Raw genomic sequence first — 18,755 nt, 5'->3', positions numbered from 1 at the left:
TCCCACTCTCCTGGAGTATGAGAGGAGTATGGAATCAACAGGCCATTGCTTTACTGGGCTTCTAGGTCTGGCACTCTTTGCAGGCCTTAGCTAAGGGCCAGGGTTCCCTTCAGGTTCAGCTCCCTCCATGAACAGAGCCCCAGAGGTGCTTGGAGAGCAGGAGAAGAAGGAGAGGGATTTCCAGGATATGCAGCCCTGCCCTGAGACCTCTCAGGCTAAAGGGAGACCTACTTGACCTAAGGACATTAGGGAAGAGAGACTCCCACAGGAAGAAGACTCAATGATGCATGCAGTTAAGCATGAACACCAAAGCCACTGATTTCTGCTGTGAGAAGAGCAACTTCAAGGTGGGGACAGAGAATTTAAAAAGGTTCAAAAGAGAAGCATGAGTGGGGCAGAGCACAAATCCTCCCCAATCAATAGGAAAGATGTTGTTCTATAGTATGGGAACAGTAGATGTGAGTGAGGGCAGGGAGCCTAAACTCAGAGGCACATGAGTACACACGCACCTCTCCATGGAAGTAAGAGAGGAAAGAGGGCTCTACAGAGCTGGACATGTCTTTCCTTCTGGTCCACATTCTTCTCTGGTCTGAGGTCAGAGAATGTGACAGAATGGTTTGGAAATTGGGGCCTTTGGAGAGAGAACTGAACCATGGCCTGAGCCCTAGGCCTGTGTCCCTGTCCAACCCACCCAGTGACTTAACAGGTCCCTCTGGCACCCTGTCACAAAACTCAAAGGCAGTAGTGGACTTGGGAGAAGGGACCTAGGATGATTGTCCTAGATCAACCTCAGGCCAAGGCACTGTCTGGCTGTATCCCCAACTTTACCTAAGCCCAAAACTGCCCCTGCCTCCACCTCCCAAGGCAAGGTGCCGCACCCCAGGAGGCAAGGGGATGGCTAAAGTACCCTCCACGGGTGCCGCTGTGGCCACAAAAATGAACTTAGCATGCATCATATGACCTCCTCCTCATCAAAATAAAAAGGAAACTGATAGGCAGGTGCCATGTGCTGAGTCTAACAAAACAAGATTTAACAAGGATGACTGTCAGGCCCTGATCTTCAGTTTAAAATTCCAAGCATATAAGCACAGAATGTTGGAGGCAGGGCTTAGAACTTCCATGTGTCGGAAAGCTATTAGCGTTTTTAGGGGGTGGTAAGCTTAATGTGACTCAAGGAGCTGGCAGCAATGAATATTCACCCTAAAAGTGGAAATGTTTACAGTGTGCTCAACAAGGTCTCACACTATCCTCAAAATAATTTATGGTGTCAGTACTACCATGTTATCCCATTTTGCAGAAGGGGAAATGAGGCACAGAGAAATTTAAGTAATTTACCCAAAATCTCCTAGCTAGTAACTGCTAGAGCCAGGATTACTGTGCACCCGGACCCTGAATGCTCCAGGATAGAAGCATGAAGGTACGAGGGACAGGGAGGCCACAGCCATTCTAAGACCAGCACTCCAAGTCTTCATTAGAGGCAAAATGGCACACATTCAAAAGAGGGTGTTCCAAAACTGGAAGAAAGGAATGTTTGGGAATGTCACATTGTCCATCTTAATCTACCATGCACTCCAGCCTCAATGCGGGGAGGCATTCTTGATACCACCCTCAAATCCATTCCCCCACATCTACACACTAACACTCCCTCTGGTCACACTAAGTTTAAACCCCTAGAAGTCCTAAAAGCTTTCCCACTGATGCCATATCTGATTCCTACTTTCCCAAACACATCCCAACTCAACCTGGTTCTCTCCATCCACAGATATTCCCCCAATCCAAGGCACCAGCACCATCAACCCTCCTGACTATGCATTCCCTTCTTCACCCCTTCACTGCCAAGCTGTGCTACACACCACAGTCATTATGGGCTCTGACAACCAAAATGGAACCATGCCATTTTACTGAATGAAGCTCTTCCATATGCCATACCCTGTGGGGGGCCCCGACTCCTAACTCTGGTCCTACTTCACTCTCCAGCCCTTTCTCTCACAGCCCCATTCACTGGTTCTACCCATCTTACTTCAGTTTCTGCTACATGTCAGGCCCCTTCTGGCACAAGGCCCTCACACATGCTGTTCCTCATGCCCAGAATGTTCTTCCCCATCCCCCAACTCCTTTAGCTGTTCCTTCTCATCCTTCAGGTCTGGGTCCGTGTCATTTCCTCTTATAGGGCTCACATGCTTACACTCCCAAATGGGTGTGTCCTTTTCTCCTGTTCTTTGCCTCCTGCATAGGACACTGCACAATTTGAAATTATGTATTTATTTGTGCACTTACTGAAAATTCCTTTAACACAGGGGCCATTTTGTGTAGTTTACATAGCAAACCCAAGGTCAAACACAGAGGCACATGGTAAGTGTTCAATAAATATTTGTTAAGCAAATGTAGGGCCTGGAGAAGAGGTTCACAGAGCAGCAAGCTGTCCAAACCTGAGACAACACTGGAATGTGTGATCCTGTCTGTCAGAAGTGGAACTAACTAACACAGTACTTACTGTGTCCTAGGCCCTGCTGTAAGTACTTTCTAAATAACAATCTGTTAGCCCTCATAACAGCTCTATGAGGTGGGTGCTAGTATTACCCTGTCTTATGATAAGGAACAGAGGCCCAGAAAGGCTAAGTAACTCACCCAAGACTCCACAGTCACTAGAGGGGCACAGCCAGATGTTGAACCAGAGTCCAAGCTCTCAAGCACCTCAGTGGGAGGCCAGTGTGTGGAAGCTTCTCAGAATCTCTACCTTATATCCACAGAAGACCCTCACCAAGGGGGAGGCCTAGAGGTAAAGAGCCGACTCCAGAAGCCTAGTCAGCCAGCATGGTAGAGGGAGTAGAGCCTGGACACAGTTGCCCTCGTTGACCTCTGGGGCCAGTCTCTCAGCTTACGCCCTAGTCGTGGCTGCTAGGGGGATAAAATAGGTTAGTGGTTAGTGGAAATGAAGGTGCTGACAAAATTGGAACGTGCTCCCTGAACACAAGGTCATGCAGTTCCCCAGGCTGGCAGGACTGGAATATCAATGAGATCTTCTAATCAGACTAAAAGTTGAAGTGTCCACTAAATTAACCCATTGCTTCCCTTCCAGCCTTGCTTGCCTGTGCTCTGTTCCTGACCTTCCTCAACTCCAGGAAGGAGAGAGGGGCGAGTAAGGCAAAGGGAGCAGGGAGGCAGCCAACATAGGAAAAGACAGGCCACTCTTAAAACAAAAACCCAAATTCCCCCTCTAATTATGAGGTTTGGTCCATGCTAGGAGCACTGGGATCAAACTGAAACCCTTGGGCATACCCTGCAGTGGCTCAGCACAGGCTTTGTTTTGCAGGCAGGTTGCCTTGGCCTGCTCTGGAATTTTGCTGGCAAAGGGGCCAGTGCAGCCAAGAGAGAGGGATCTGGTGCAAGGAGAGCTAGTGGCCCCCATTCTGTGGAATGCAAAGGCCCATGGGGTCTGTGGCATTGTGCCAGAGGAGCTGGGAGGGTGGCCCTGAATAGACAGCTCGATGAGAGCCAGCAGGACCCAGCTTAAGGCTCACTTCAATTGTTTGGGCTGCTCTGCCCCGCCTGCCACCTGTAGCCTACCTCAGGAGCTATGTATGGTGGGCAGAGATAAGTGCTCTGCCAGAGACTGGCTCAGCTGTTTGGGTCCCAGGGGATGGTATAGGAGTGGGATGTGTACAGGAGACATCATGTAGCTGCCACCTAAGGTGAAAGACAGGAAGATGGAGACAGAGGGTGGAGATGGCTCAAGAAGTGAGAAGAAGGAAAAAAGAAGTTAGGGCACCGAAAAAATAAACACATACAAGAGAAAATGAAAGAGAGAGGGGAGGAGATTTTTGTTTCCTCCTAAAAGACAAAATAGAGAAAATGACTTCATCCTAAAATTTCATCAAGAAGTGTTGGGTTAGATCTGAGGAAGAATGGACACCCTACCTGTGCCCACTGGCATGAGTTACACATGAGATGCCTTCCTTAGAAGGTAAGGGAGGATAGGGTGTTTGAGGGAAGAGGCAGGATGAACCCTGAATAAATGCATGGAAGTGAGCCTGGGAACCTCCGGAGGTCCTTCTGTGCTGAATTTATGATTTTCTAAGAGCCAAGGAAAGCACAGAGAGGCAAGAATGATTCCCAAGAACTGGAGTAAAGGGACAGAGCTGACATTTCCTGAGGGCCACTGGATCAGGCACAGTGTGGACACTGTGTCAATATTGTCTCGCTCTGAATTCACATGCTGGCCTGTGCAGGTGCTGGGTCTCTCTTTCACAAGGGGCTGACTCAAGAGCCATACAGAGCAGAACAATTAAGTAGCGCAATCAGGATTTGAACCCAGGTCTGACACAATAGTCTCTGCTTGGGAAAAGGCAGTAGGAGGAGGCTTAGTCGTGGTCAAGGAAGAGTATGCTGAACTTCAGAGGCCAAGTCCAAACTTCTGGATCTGATATGGAAGAGTGCCTTGTGACCTTGGACAATTTCCAAGTCCTAGTCTCAGTTTCCCCTTTAAGGTGGGAGCTTGGCCTACGTGCTCACTAAAGCCTTTTTCAATTCTCAACCATGTTAGTTGAGAACCTGCTTCTCACTTTCTGTATTTTATTCTTAATAACCTTATTTCTCCTTTTGGTATTGTGTTCTATTCTGGGCATTCACTCTAGGTGTGGAGATACCTGCCTGCAGCCCATTCAAGATGGAGAATAGAAACTGAAAGTTATGGTGACACCTTCTCTAACTGGTTGTGGTCACTTAACTAACCAAATACATAAACAATTCTTTATTAAGCCTATCATGTGCCCAGACAGGTGCTTAATTGGCAATACAAAGGAGAATGAGACTTATCTCCAGCTCCAAGCAGCTTCCAGATTAATGAGAAAGCCATATCCACAGAGCATGCTTGCCTAGTGTGATCAGAGATCACTGACGCCTCATAGAAAAGCTTGGATGCTTACCAAAGTCTGCATGAGCTGAGATCACAGGCATTTGGGACCTCATTATTTTGGTTTTGATAGCTGTTCTTTGGTCCCATGGATGCTGGCTACCTCTGACCTTGGGCCCACGTTGTGGAAGTGGTGATCATTTGTCTCTTACTGTTGGCAGTCTCTGGGGGAATCTAGCATGGCTTGAACATGGTCAGACAACAGTGATAAGTGTGCACATGAAGCAAACAGAAAGTGATGTGGCCACACTAAAGAGGGGTGACTACCCTTATTGTGGAAGGGAAGACCCTAGAAGAAAAGAGCCAATAATGTAGAAGTGAAGGTGGGGGGCCTTCTTGGCAGAGGGATGAGAATGTTTTACAAGCCTGGAGGCAAGAAAGCAACAGGCTTGTTTCCAGGATTGCAAGTACTATATTTTGCCATGTATAATGCACACGTTTTTGCCCAATTTTTTTAGGGAAAAATAAGTATGTGCATTATACATGGGTAGTACTAATTCTGTATCTATATAAATGTTTTTAATTCTTTTACTTATGTTTATGCATTAAAAGTATAACTCTAGAAAGCAATAACGATATCTATATGCAAAATAATACCCTAGAATACAATAATCAGTTTTATTACTAAATATAAATAAATTATTGAATTAAAAAATTAAAATGGAGTCTTCTGGGCAAGATGGAGGCATACGTAGATACACTTTACCTCCTCACACAACCAAAAGAAGAACAACAACAAATTTAAAAACACAAAATAACCAGAACTACTAGAAAATTGAACTCTAGGGAAGTCCAACAACCAAGCAGTTAAAGAAGAAACATTCATCTAGATTGGTAGGAGGGGTGGAGATGAGCAGCTGGGGCAGAGAGAACACATGGAAAAGAGGTAGCTAGAAGACTCTGTGGTCCCACATTTTCATGCAGATAAACCAGGAGGAAAAACTGTGGAGCAAGACAGACTGTGCAACCCAGGGTTCTAACATGGGGGGAAAAAAAAGAGCCTCAAAACCTCTGGCTATAAAAACCTGTGGGGGTTTCAGTGGTGGGAGAAACTCCCAGCCTCACAGGAGAGTTCATTGGAGAGACCCACAGGGTCCTAGAACATACACAAACACACCCATCTGGGAATCAGCACCAGATGGGCCCAATTTGCTTGTGGGTAGTGGGAGAAGTGACTGAAAGCCAACCAAGAGGCAAGCAAGTGGCACTGTTCCCTCTCGGACCCCTCCCTTATATGCAGCACCACAATGCAGTGTCATGGGTTGCCCTGCCCTGGTGAATACTTAAGACTCCACCCCTTACACTGTAATAGGTATGCTGAGACAAAGAAATATGGCCCAAATGAAAGAATAGATCAAAACTCCATAAACAGAACTAAGCAATGAAGACATAGCCAACCTATAAGATGCAGAGTTCAAAACACTGGCAATCAGGACGCTCACAGAAATGTTTGAGTATGGTCACAAAACAGAGGAAAAAGTGAAGGCTATGCAAAGTGAAATAAAGTCAAAAAACTATGGTACATTTACACAATGGAATACTACACAGCAGAAAGAAAGAAGGAGCTCCTACCCTTTGCAATAGCATGGATGGAACTGGAGAGCATTATGATAAATGAAATAAGCCAGGCAGTGAAAGACAAATGCCATATGATCTCACCTATAAGTGGAACCTATTCAACAAAACAAACAAGCAAGCAAAATATAACCAGAAACATAGAAATTAAGAACAAACTGACAATAACCAGGGGGCAGGTGGGAAGGGATAATAGGGGGGGGAAGGGTTTTTGGAAACATCTATAAAGGACACAAGGACAAAACCAAATCAAGGGTGGGAAGTGGGGATGGCTGGGATGGAGGGTAGTGATGGAGGGAAAATGCAGACAACTTTACTTGAACAACAATTTTAAAAAGTTAAAAGATACAAAAAGAAAAAAGAAAGCTGCATAGGACACCAACGATGAAGGGAAGGAAACTGGGACTCAAATCAACAATTTGGAGCAGAAGAAAGAAATAAACATTCAACCAGAACAGAATGAAGAAACCAGAACTCAAAAAAATGAAGAGAGGCTTATGAGCCTCTGGGACAACTTTAAATGTTCCAGCATGTGAATCATAGGGGTGCCAGAAGGAGAAGAAGAAGAGCGAGACATTGAAAACTCATTTGAAAAAATAATGGAGTATAAGTGCCTTCTTTCTCTCTGCTGCGCAAGCCTTGTTTGGCAAGGACATGGAAAGAACTGAAGAGCATTATGCTAAGTGAAATAAGCCAGGTGGTGAGGGACAAATACCATATGATCTCACTTTTAACTGGAACATAATCAACAGAAGAAAAAAGCAAACAAAATATAACCAGAGATATTGAAGTTAAGAACAATCTAATAATAGCCAGAGGGGAGGAGGGAAGGGATAGTGGGGAGAAGGGTTTTCAGGAACTACTATAAAGGACACATGGACAAAACCAAGGGGGAGGGTGGAGGTGGGGGAGGGAGGTGGGTTCAGCTGGGGTGGGGTGGAGGGATGGAGAGAAAAGGCATACAACTGTAATTGAATAACAATAAAAATTTTTTAAAAAGTAGTCAAGGTGATGAAAAGCAAGGACCTACAACCAAGGCCACTTTGCCCAGGAAGGCTATCACTTAAAATCCAAGGAGAAATAAGGAGCTTCCCAGACAAGAAAAAACTAAAGAAGTTTGTTAACACCAAACCAGCACCACAACAAATGTTAAAGGGCTTGTTTTAGGAAGAAGGAGAAGATGAAGAAAGAAAAAGGAGAAAGAGGAGGAGGAGAAGGAAAAGAAGAGGGGAGAACAAGAAGAGGAGGAGGAGAAAGGGGAAAAATTGAGGAAAACAGTTTAACAATAAAATAGCACTACATACGTATCTATCAATAATCACTTTAAATGTAAATGGCTTAAATGCTCCAACCAAAAGACACAAAGTAGCTGAATGGGTAAGATAACAATATCCATATTGTCTCTTGGTGCCTCCAAGAGACCCATCTCAGGTCAAAAAAATACACACGGACCAAAAGTAAAGGGATGGAAAAAGATATTTTGTGCAAAAGGGAAAAAAAAGCTGGGGTAGTAGTATTTATATCCAACAAAATAGACTTTAAAACCAAGGCTATAGTAAGAGACAAAGAAGGACACTACATGATGATTAGGGAATAATCCAACAAGATGATATAACCCTAGTAAACATTTATACATCCAACATAGGAGCATCTAAATATGTGAAGCAAATCTTGATGCACATGAAAGGAGAGAATGACAGTAATACAGTCATAGTTGGGGATTTAATACCCATTGACTTCATTGGATAGATCTTCTAGACAGAAAATCAACAAGGAGAGAGCGGCCTTAAATGACACACTAGATCAAATGGATTTAATCTATATCTTCAGAGAATTTCACCCCAACACAGCAGAATATACATACTTTGAGTATGTATGGAACGTTTTCTAAGATAGACCACATGTTAGGACACGAAACAAGTCTCAATAAATTTAGGAAGATTAAAATCATATCAAGCATCTTCTCTGACCACAATGCTATGAAACTAGAAATCAATCACAAGAACACTGAAAAGCATCAAGAGACATGGAAGCTAAATGACATGTTATTAAACAATGAATGGGTCAACAACAAGATCAAGGAAGAAATCAAAAGATACCTTGTAACAAATGTAAATGAGGACACAACAACCCAAAACCTGTGGGACCCTGGGAAAGCAATCATTAGAGGAAAATTCATAGCATTACAGGCCTATCTCAAAAAAAAAAAGAAAGAAAAGAAAAGAAAAAGAAAAAACTCAAACAATATAACTTCACACTTAAAAGACCTTGAAAAAGAACAATAAACAAAATCCAAAGTGAGTGGAAGGCAAAAATTAAAAGATCACAGCAGAAATAAATGAAATAGAGTCTTAAAAAATGATATAAAAGATCAATGAATCCAAGAGCTGGTTTATGAAAAGATAAACAAGATTGACAAACTTTTAACCAGATTCATTAAGAAAAAAAGAGAAATAACAAAATAAATAAAATCAGAAATGACAGGAGAAATAACAAGTGACACCAAGGAAACACAAAGGATTGTAAGAAAATAGTATGAACAACTGTATTCCAACAAACTCAACAACCTGGATGAAATGGATAAATGCCTAGAAACATACAATTTTCCAAAACTAAATTAGGAGGAATCAGAGAATCTGAATAGACAGATTACAACTAGTGAAACTGAAGCAGTAATCAAATTAACTCCCCAAAAAGCCCTGGACCAGATGGCTTCACAGATGAATTTTGCCAAACATTCCAAGAACAAATACCTCTCCTTACCAAACTATTTCATAAATTCAAGAGGAAGGAAGTCTCCTGTCCTTCATTTTATGAGGCAAGGATTATCCTAATTCCAAAACTAGATAAAGATACTACAAGGAAAGAAAATTATAAGCCAATATTCTTGATATTGGCTTATAATTGGAACATACATGCTAAAATCCTCAACAAAATATTAGCTCACCAAATACAGCAATGCATCAAAAAGATCATACACCATGATCAAGTGGGATTTATTCCAGGAATGCAAGGTTGGTACAACATTTGCAAATTAATAAATGTGATTCACCAGGCAAAAAAATGAAGGATAAAACCCACATGATAATGTCAATAGATGCAGAAAAAGCACTTGATAAAATCTAGCACCCATTTATGAAAAAAACTCTCAGCAAAGTCTGGTTAGAGAGAACATACCTAAAGATAAGAAAGGCCATGCATGACAAAACCACTGCCAGCATCATACTCAATGGGCAAAAGCTACAAGCATTCCTCTTAAGATCGGGAACAAGACAGGGATGTCCACTTTCATCTCTCTTATTCATCATAGTACTAGAATTCCTAGGCACAGCAATTAGACAACAAGAAGAAACAAGACACATCCAAATTGGAAAAGAAGAAGTAAAATTGTCATTATTTGCAGATGACATGATACTGTAGATAGAGAACCCCAAAGATTCCATCACAAAACTACTAGAGATGATCAAGGAATTCAGCAAAGTAACAGGATACAAAATTAGTATCCAGAAATCACTTGCATTTTTATATGCCAATAATGAACTAACAGAAAGGAAAATTAAGAAAACAATCACTTCACAATTGCTAAAAAAAGAATAAAATACCTAGGAATAAACCTAAGGACATAAACGACCTGTACTCAGAAAATCATAAGATACTAAAGAAGGAAATAGAAGATACAAATAAATGGAAGCCCATACCATGTTCATGGATAGGAAGAATTAACATCATTAAAATGCCCATATTGTCTAAAGCAATCTATAGATTCAATGCAGTTCCTATCAAGATTCCAATGACATATTTCACAGAACTAGAAAAAATATTTCAAAAATTTATATGGAACCACAAAAGGCCCCACAGAGCAACCAAGATCCTGTGAAAGAAGAACAAAGGTGGAAGAATCACACTACTGTAACAGGGTGTAGCCAAGGGGAAGCCCCAAATAGGGATTTATAATGAGGTCCAGAATTCAGTGTCCAGGAAATATTAGAAATATATATATATAGGATGTCCTCACCCCTACAAGTCTGAGCTGGGGGATGGAATGCATGGAGCAGGGCCATTGACAGTTGTTTTGAATAGCAATAGTCTTGCAGATAACCTCTAGAACGGTCATTTAACATATCTATAGCCTTTAACTGGTTTCATAGATATGCAAAACAGCTGTGGCCATGCTTTGAGCCAGGGGGATGGGAGTGACCTCAACCCATGGTGTAACTGGGAAGCAACTCCCCCTGGTTACAGCACCTGCGTAAGAGCTTGGAGATGATTGGCTCTACACCACAGGGCCACACCTGCCCAGACTTACTACGGCAGCCCCGTAAAGCTGGAAAAATATGGGAATGCTAGCAGCTGTGGCCAATCATGGGAGGAGTCAGAAATGGTGTGGCAAAGGAAGATTGGCACTGGGATTTAAACCCAGGCACAGCAGCCATGAGGGGTCTTTGGGGGACCACACAGCTTAGGCAGAGAATAATCATGGACTTCTATTTCTTTTTCTGAGATACAGTACCCCAGACTGGGCAGAGGGGGAAAGAAGGACTGTGAGTTTGTGGGTATCCTAAAGGACTTTGGGATCTCAATGAAGACATTAAGTCATTACTCTTAAGTTTGTATAACTCTTTAAATAAATAATCCCTTTCCTTTTCACTAATCTCTGGCATTGAGAGATGTCTTTCCCTGGCAGTGGGCAAGGAGAACCTAGTACAGGGTGGGGGACCTCCAGAGCATGAGGGCAGGTCCACTCGGTAATAGTATATCATTCACACACACACCCGGGGTCTGTTCTGTAACACTACTTTAGATCAAACTATACTTTAAGGCCATAAGAATCAAAACAGCATGGTACTGGCATAAAAACAGACATATAGATCAATGAGACAGAATAGAGAGCCCAGAAATAAATGCACACCTTTACAGTCAATCAGAATGTAACAGAGGAAGCAAGCACACACAATGGGCTAAAAATGGTTTATTCAATAAATGGTGCTGGGAAAATTGGACAGGTAATATGCAGAAAAATTAGACTAGACCACCTTCTCACACCACACAGGAGAATAAATTCAAAATGAATCAAAGACTTAAATGTTAGACCTGAAACCATAAAAATCATAGAAGAAAACATAGGCAGCAAAATCTCAGACATTGCTCATAGCAATATTATATTGGACATATCTCCCCAGGCAAAGGAAACAAAAGAAAAAATAAACAACTGGAACTACATCAAACTAAAAAGTTTTTGCAAGGTTCATAAAGACCTTCTAAAACTCAATACCAAAAAACACAACCCAATTAAAAAATGGGCAAAGGACCTGAACGGACACTTCTCCAAAAAGAACACTTCTCCAAAGTGTATTGGCCATACAGATGGCCAATAGATATATGAAAAGATGATCAATGTCACTAATTATCAGAGAAATGCAAATTAAAACCACAATAAGATATCAGAATGGCTATCATCAATAAATCACCAAAAAGTGCTGGCAAGGATATGGAGAAAGGGAAACACTTTTGCCATGTTGGTGGGATGCATATTGGTGCAACCACTGTGGAAAGCTGTATGGAGATACCTCAAAAAATTAAAAATGGATCTGCCTTTTGACCCAGTGATCCCACTTCCAGAAATATATCCTAAGGGACCCAATCATTAATTCAAAAGAACATAAGCACCCCTATGTTCACTGCAGCATTATTTACAATCGCTAAGATATGGAAGCAGCCAAAGTGTCCATCAGTATGTGAGTGGATAAAACAACTATGGGACATTTACACAATAGAATGTTACTTGGCGATAAAAAAGAAACTTTTACCCTTTGCAACAGTATGGATGGACCTGGAGAACATTATGCTAAGTGAAATAAGCCAGTAAGACAAAGACAAATAACATATGATTTCACTCATACGTAGAATCTAATGAAAAAATGGAACTAACAAGGAAAATGGGGACAGACTTATAGATGGAGAGCAGGAAATCAGCTTGTGGAGGGGGAGGCTAGGGGGTTGGAGGGACTGAACAAAAAGGAAAAAGGACTCATGGACATGGACAACAGCGTGGTGACTGCTGGAGGGGGAGAAAGCTATAAGGGGACTAAATGGTAATGGGAAAAATACAATAAAGATTAAATTCTTCAGAAAGGAAACCAGATCAATGAAGTTCTGGTCAAGATGGAGGCACAGGTAGAAGCCCTTCACTTCCTCACACAACCAAAAGGAGGATAACAACCAATCTAAAATCAATAGACAACCAGAAGTACCAGAAAATCAAATTGCATGGAACTCCGAACACCACAGAATTAAAGAAACAGTCAAAGAGAACAACCAGACCTGTAAGGCCTTGCATGGAGAGAAACCACGGGTGAGGTGGTGGACTGTGGGGGTGGGGCTGGCTGGGGCAAGGTGGTAGGCTGAGCAGGAGGGGCTGACTTAAGGGGAAACTGAGACTCAGAGATGGCTGTGGACTACGATGGTTGCCAAGGTGGAAGAAACTCCCAGTCTCACACCAGAGTTCTTTGGAAAATGCCTTAGAGATGAGCAGGCAAGCTGCATTGTTCCCTCTCTGGCCCCTTCCCCACAGGCAGTGCTGCAGCACAGCAAGGAGGTTTGCCCTGCTTGGGTGAATACCTAAGGTCCCGCCCCCTTACAACTTAACTGGGGCCCCAAACAAAGAAATAGGACCAAAATGAAAGAACAAAACAAAACCTCAGAAAGAGAGCTGAGTGATGAGGATATAGCCAACCTATCTGATGGAGAATTTAAAGCCCTGGTAATCAAAATGCTCACAGAACTGACTGAACTTGGTCAAAAAATGAAAGAACAAAAGAAAGGTACCCAAAATGAAATAAAGCAAAATATTCAGGGAACCAACAGTGACAGGAAGGAAACTAGGACTCGAATCAATGATTTGGAACAAAAGGAAGAAATAAACATCCAACCAGAACAGAATGAAGAAACAAGAATTCAAAAAAGTGAAGAGGGTCTTACAAACCTCTGGGACAACCTGAAACACTCCAATATCCGAATTATAGGGGTGCCAGAAGCACAACAGCAAGAAATTGAAAACTTATTAGAACAAATAATGAAGGAAAACTTCCCCAATCTGATGAAGGAAATAGACTTCCAGGAAGTCCAGGAAACCCAGAGAGTCCCAAAGAAGTTGGACCCAAAGAGGAACACACCAAGGCACATCATCATTAAGTTACCCAAGATTAAAGACAAAGTGAGATTCCTAAAAGAAGCAAGAGAAAAAGAGACAGTTACCTACAAAGGAGTGCCCATAAGACCACAAGCTGATTTCTCAAAATAAACCTTGCAGGCAAGAAAGAGCTGGAAAGAAGTATTCAAAGTCCTGAAAGGCAAGGACCTACATTCAAGATTACTCTATCCAGCAAAGCTATCATTTAGACTGGAAGGGCAGATAAAGTGCTTCCCAAATAAGGTCCAGTTAAAGGAGTTCATCATCACCAAGCCATGATTATATGCAATGTTAAAGGGACTTATCAAAGAAAAGGGAGATAAAAACTATGAACAGTAAAATGACAACAAACTCACAACTATCAACAAATGAACCTAAAAAAATAAAAGAAAAACAATGAAAACAAAAACTAAGCAAACAACTAGAACAGGAACAGAATCAGAGCAATGGACATCACATGGAGGGTTTTCAGTGGGGAGAGGGAATGGAGGAATAGGGGGGAAGGTACAGGGAAGAAGCATAATTGATAGGCATAAAATAGACGAGGAGAGGTAAAAAATGATATAGAAAACAGAGAACTCTTATATGTACAACCCATGGACATGAACTAAGGGTTGGGGGATGCTGGAGGGTTGGGGGCTGTAGGGTAGAGGGGGGATAAAGGAGGAAAAATTGGGAAAACTGTAATAGCATAATTAATAAAATATACTTTTTTTAAAAAAAGAAAACCAAAGCAGGAAGTTCTCCTAGCTGACACCCACCCCTTTCCCTTTTCTCCCCAAATTCAGCACAGCTCCTCTGAAGATTAGAGGGCTAGCAGCTCCAGCTGAACCTTTGGCCCCAGGATGCAGAAACAGCACAGAGAGGGAGGCATGAGAGGGGAGGAAATACCCGGGTGGAATGCCAGCCTGATTCTGTGGGCCAAGCTGGAGTTCTTGGGCCTCTACGTTCTGGAATGTGACAGGGAATTGCCAGGGCATCTGGGAGTGGCTCCTCCCAAGCCACTAGCTCCTCACCCTGGACACAGCCACGCTGGCAGCTCCTTCTGGGCCTTCTTGCAGTGCACTGGTGCCCCACGGTGGACAGAGGGTTTGTGTCCCAGCAATGGAGCAGTTTCTGAAGCCTCCACGCCCACTACGTGTGGTTTTTGCCCTTGCGTGGGGGGTGAGACTTGGGCATGCCTATTATAGAGCCCTATCTCTACCCTGACCTCAGGCTGCTCACCTGAGCTTTCTAGGGTTTTTGCCTGACAGTGCTGCGCACTCCTCGTCATAATTGGCTGACTTTACCCATGCCCCCCTTCCTGTAGTCCTCTAAATCAGGCACAGACCAACCCCCTCCTGGTGGGCACAGCCCTGCAAAATCTTTAGGATAGAAACTGGCTACACTGATATTAGTCTAAATGGCCACATAGGGGCTGGGACACACTGTATAATCCTTCTACCTTCAGGGGTAGGTAGATGCGAGTGCTGGTGCAGACAGAAACCAAAGCTTCGTCTGCCTGCAGCTCACTGTCTCTAGAGATGGTCCTCTGCTCTGGGCAAAGTTTGGGGTCAGAGTAGTGGTGATAGTTGCTGAAAAGCCATTGGAACCAAGAATGTGGGGATGAGGTAGAAGACTGGGGGAGGATGGGGTTCTTGGGGCTGAGACAGAGCCCTGAAATGCCATGAACTGTAGAAGCATGTGTTTTCTACTTTTTTTTTTTTCCCCTACTACCAGGCTGTATGTGGCTGCTGGAAGGAGATGGTTGTTAACCTTCCAGAAGCCACTGAGTGGATAGTCCTACCCCTGGCTCATCTCTGGGCTCTATGCTGGCCCCACACCTCCCAGAGAGATTGTCACAGTTCTACCAAGGAGACTGAGCAGAGCTAGTAAGAGAGATGCTGCAGGAAAAGAGGTGGGCCAAGATGCAGTAAACAAACATGGTAGATGTCAGGAGGAAACAGGGCCAGAGATAAGGGGAAAGGAGCTTGGAGAGATCAAATGTAAGCAATGCTCAGATGCAGGGGGAGGGGTACACAGGGGACAGGGATAGGAGAGCTGAGCAGCCCCAGAACTATCAGAGGCTTTTAGACCCTTTTTTGATTTAACCCTTATTGCAGCAAGGAAACAAACTTCTATAAGGAATTTAAGTAACTTGCTTGTGGTCCCATGACTAAAGCGATGGAGTAGGGATTTGAAACTAGGCCTACCATTCCAAAGGAGTTTCCTATCACTCCTTCAGCAGTACACCTGAGAGAGGAGGTGTGGCTGGGTGAGGAGAAACAGGATGTGAACATGGAATTCTAGACTCTTGGCACTGAAACCAGGATCCCCTATACCAACTCTGCCTCCAGAAGAAATTAGATTTCAATCAGAACAGTGTCATGTCTTAATTAGGTAGCCAATTATTTTCAAAAGGTGGTAATAGAACCAAACAACCTCCCACACTCCCTCCTTCTCCTTTCCTTCCCTGTCTCTAACATTGTTTATGGAGCAATTACAAGCTGTGAGGCTTGGTGTTAATTCTGAGGAACAAAAATGCAGCTCTTTAGGCACACACCCTCACTTTCATGACAGTATTTTTCTCTGTCCTTATTTCTGAGTTCCTCTTCAGGGCCCAGCAAACCTCCCTGTAGCCCAACTCCCTCTGTTTTGAGAGACAAGCTCCCCCCAGTACCCACCCATCCCAGGAGCTGCTTCAGGGGCCACAACTAGAGTGGTCAGTGATGCCACAAACAGATATCTAAAAACCTTTAATTCCTTGCACACATCTAGACACAGCTGGGCCTGTGGCAGCCCAAAATCTGCCACGCCTGGAACAAATGACCAAATGGAGAGGCTTCCAGCCTCTTCCCCTCCCAGCCACTGACCAGGTGTCTCCAATGAATAGAACCACTCACCACAGCCCATTCCTCTCTGCTATGAAATCACAGTGCAGCACTTAGAGAGCCGTCACCCACCAGCCGGTCCAATCTCAGAGCAACGCCATCAAATAAACTCAGTCTGACAACTGAAAAACAGTTCAAAACTCAAGTTATTTGTATGCATACTCAAACACTAGGAGGATGCAGTAGATCAGACAGTACTTCTCAAGATCCTGTTTTTCCTCTCCCATTTATTTGTCTGCATACCAACACTAATCCTGTACCTCTCCTTTCCAAAATTCCTGCCTTGTAAGCTCTTCTTCCAGCTCTAGCCACACACACCTCCTTCTTTGAATTCTCTCCTCTTTCCTCCTGATTCTGTAACACAAAAGCCAAATTACACGGTCTGGCAAGGGAAGACCCCCTGGAGAGAGGGGAGGGGAAGAAGGTCACTGGGTAAAGCCCCTCTTTCCTAGGCAGGGGAGAGACCTGGGCTAGAGACACTCCTGCAGTAAGCATTTTCCGCCATCACAGCAGCTGTCACTGCAGAGAGCCCTTTCAAATCATGCCAAGCCCACTGGGCAGAACAATTTCCAGACAAAGTGACCATACCAACCTGACTGTTCTGGTCAGACCTCATCTAAATATTTTGTTCCAAATCCAAGTTACAATGGGCTACCGTTAGTCAATTGCCTCAATTTGGAGTTTGGAAAATATGACTCACTCTGACCCACCCTTCCTCTTTGCAACCCTTTCATATCCTGACTTCATTAAATACTTTCTATACTGCTGTAGACTGAATGTTTGTGTCCCCCCTTAATTCATATGTTAAAATTTTAACCTCCAGTGTGATGGTATTAGGAGGTGGGGCCTTTAGTAGGTGATTAGGATATGAGAGTGGAGTTCTCATAAGTGGGATTCATGCTCTTATAAAAAAGACCGCAGAGAACTCCCTTGCCCCTTCTGCCATATGAGAACACAGCAAGAAGACATCTCCTATGAGTCAGGAAGTGGGCTCCTACCAGACAAAAGTCCCAGACTATGTTTATTCTCATTCCATTCTAAATCTCATGAATAGGTTTATAGTACCTTGCTAATGCTACATAATAACTCATGTCAAATATTAGTGACTTAAAATGCAATAATCATCTATTATTTTTTACTGTTTCTATGGGTCAGAAACCTGGGAATGGCTTGCCTGGGAAGTTCTGACTTGGCTCTTATGAGGCTGTGCAAAACTGTCAACCAAGGCTGAGTGTCTGAAGGCTTGATTAGGACTGGAGGTTCCATTTCCAAGGTTGCATGCTCACAGAGCTTGCAAGTTGGTGCTGGCTGTTGGGAGTAGGTCCTGGTTCCTCTTCGAGTAGACCTCTCCATGTGGCCTGGACTTCCTCACAACATAGTTGTTGGGTTCCAAAGGAGAACATTTTGGAACCCAGATGAGAGCCAGGCTGCATCCTTTTTTATGACCTAAGCTTTGGAAGTCACATTGTATCATTTCTGCTGTGTAATCTTGATCAGGGCCATTCCAAGCCCCTCCTGAGTCAAGGTTGGGGGAACGTAAACCTAGCCTCTAAACAGGAGGAGTTCTGGTCACATTATAAGAAGAGCTCAGGGATGAGATAAATGTATAGATTTGGCCACCTTTGGAGAATACAGAGTGCCCCATCTCTGGCCCTTGTGAACTCACAGCAAATGCTCATGATGAACTTAATATTTACTGGTGTCTGGAATTGAAACAGCCACATCACAGCGAGCCTGAGATAAAGAGGAAAATAAATTCAGTCTTAATTCTTCAGCCCCTCCTGTATCCACACCCCTTGCCATGAACTCTTAGAGTGTCTTCCCTAAACTGACTCTGGTCCAAGTCATATGACTGGCCTTGACCAACAGGTTGTTAGCAGCTGTGAGTCTAGCAGAGGCTTTAAAAACGATTTACATATTTCTCCTGAGGCTCCTGGACTAGCCCATTGGAGGGTATGAGACATGCAGAAAGTAGTCAGTTTGCCTCAGTTGCTCCAGCTGAAGAGAGCTGACCCACAGAGATGTGAGCAAGGCCAGGGAAGATGAGGAAAACCACCCAGCACCCTGCAGGTTTGTGAGCTAAATGAATACTTAATGGTTTTAAGGCCCTGAGCTTGGGAGTTGGTTGCTTTGCTACATTTTTGAGAAAATAAATAACTGATATAGCCCTCTTCTCATACTATTACAGAAGGCACCTTCTGACCTGGGA

This window comes from Desmodus rotundus, chromosome 12, assembly GCF_022682495.2.
Source record: "Desmodus rotundus isolate HL8 chromosome 12, HLdesRot8A.1, whole genome shotgun sequence".
Taxonomy (NCBI): Eukaryota; Metazoa; Chordata; class Mammalia; order Chiroptera; family Phyllostomidae; genus Desmodus; species Desmodus rotundus.
The sequence above is the reverse complement of the archived record's forward strand: the minus strand, read 5'-3'. Positions refer to the sequence as shown.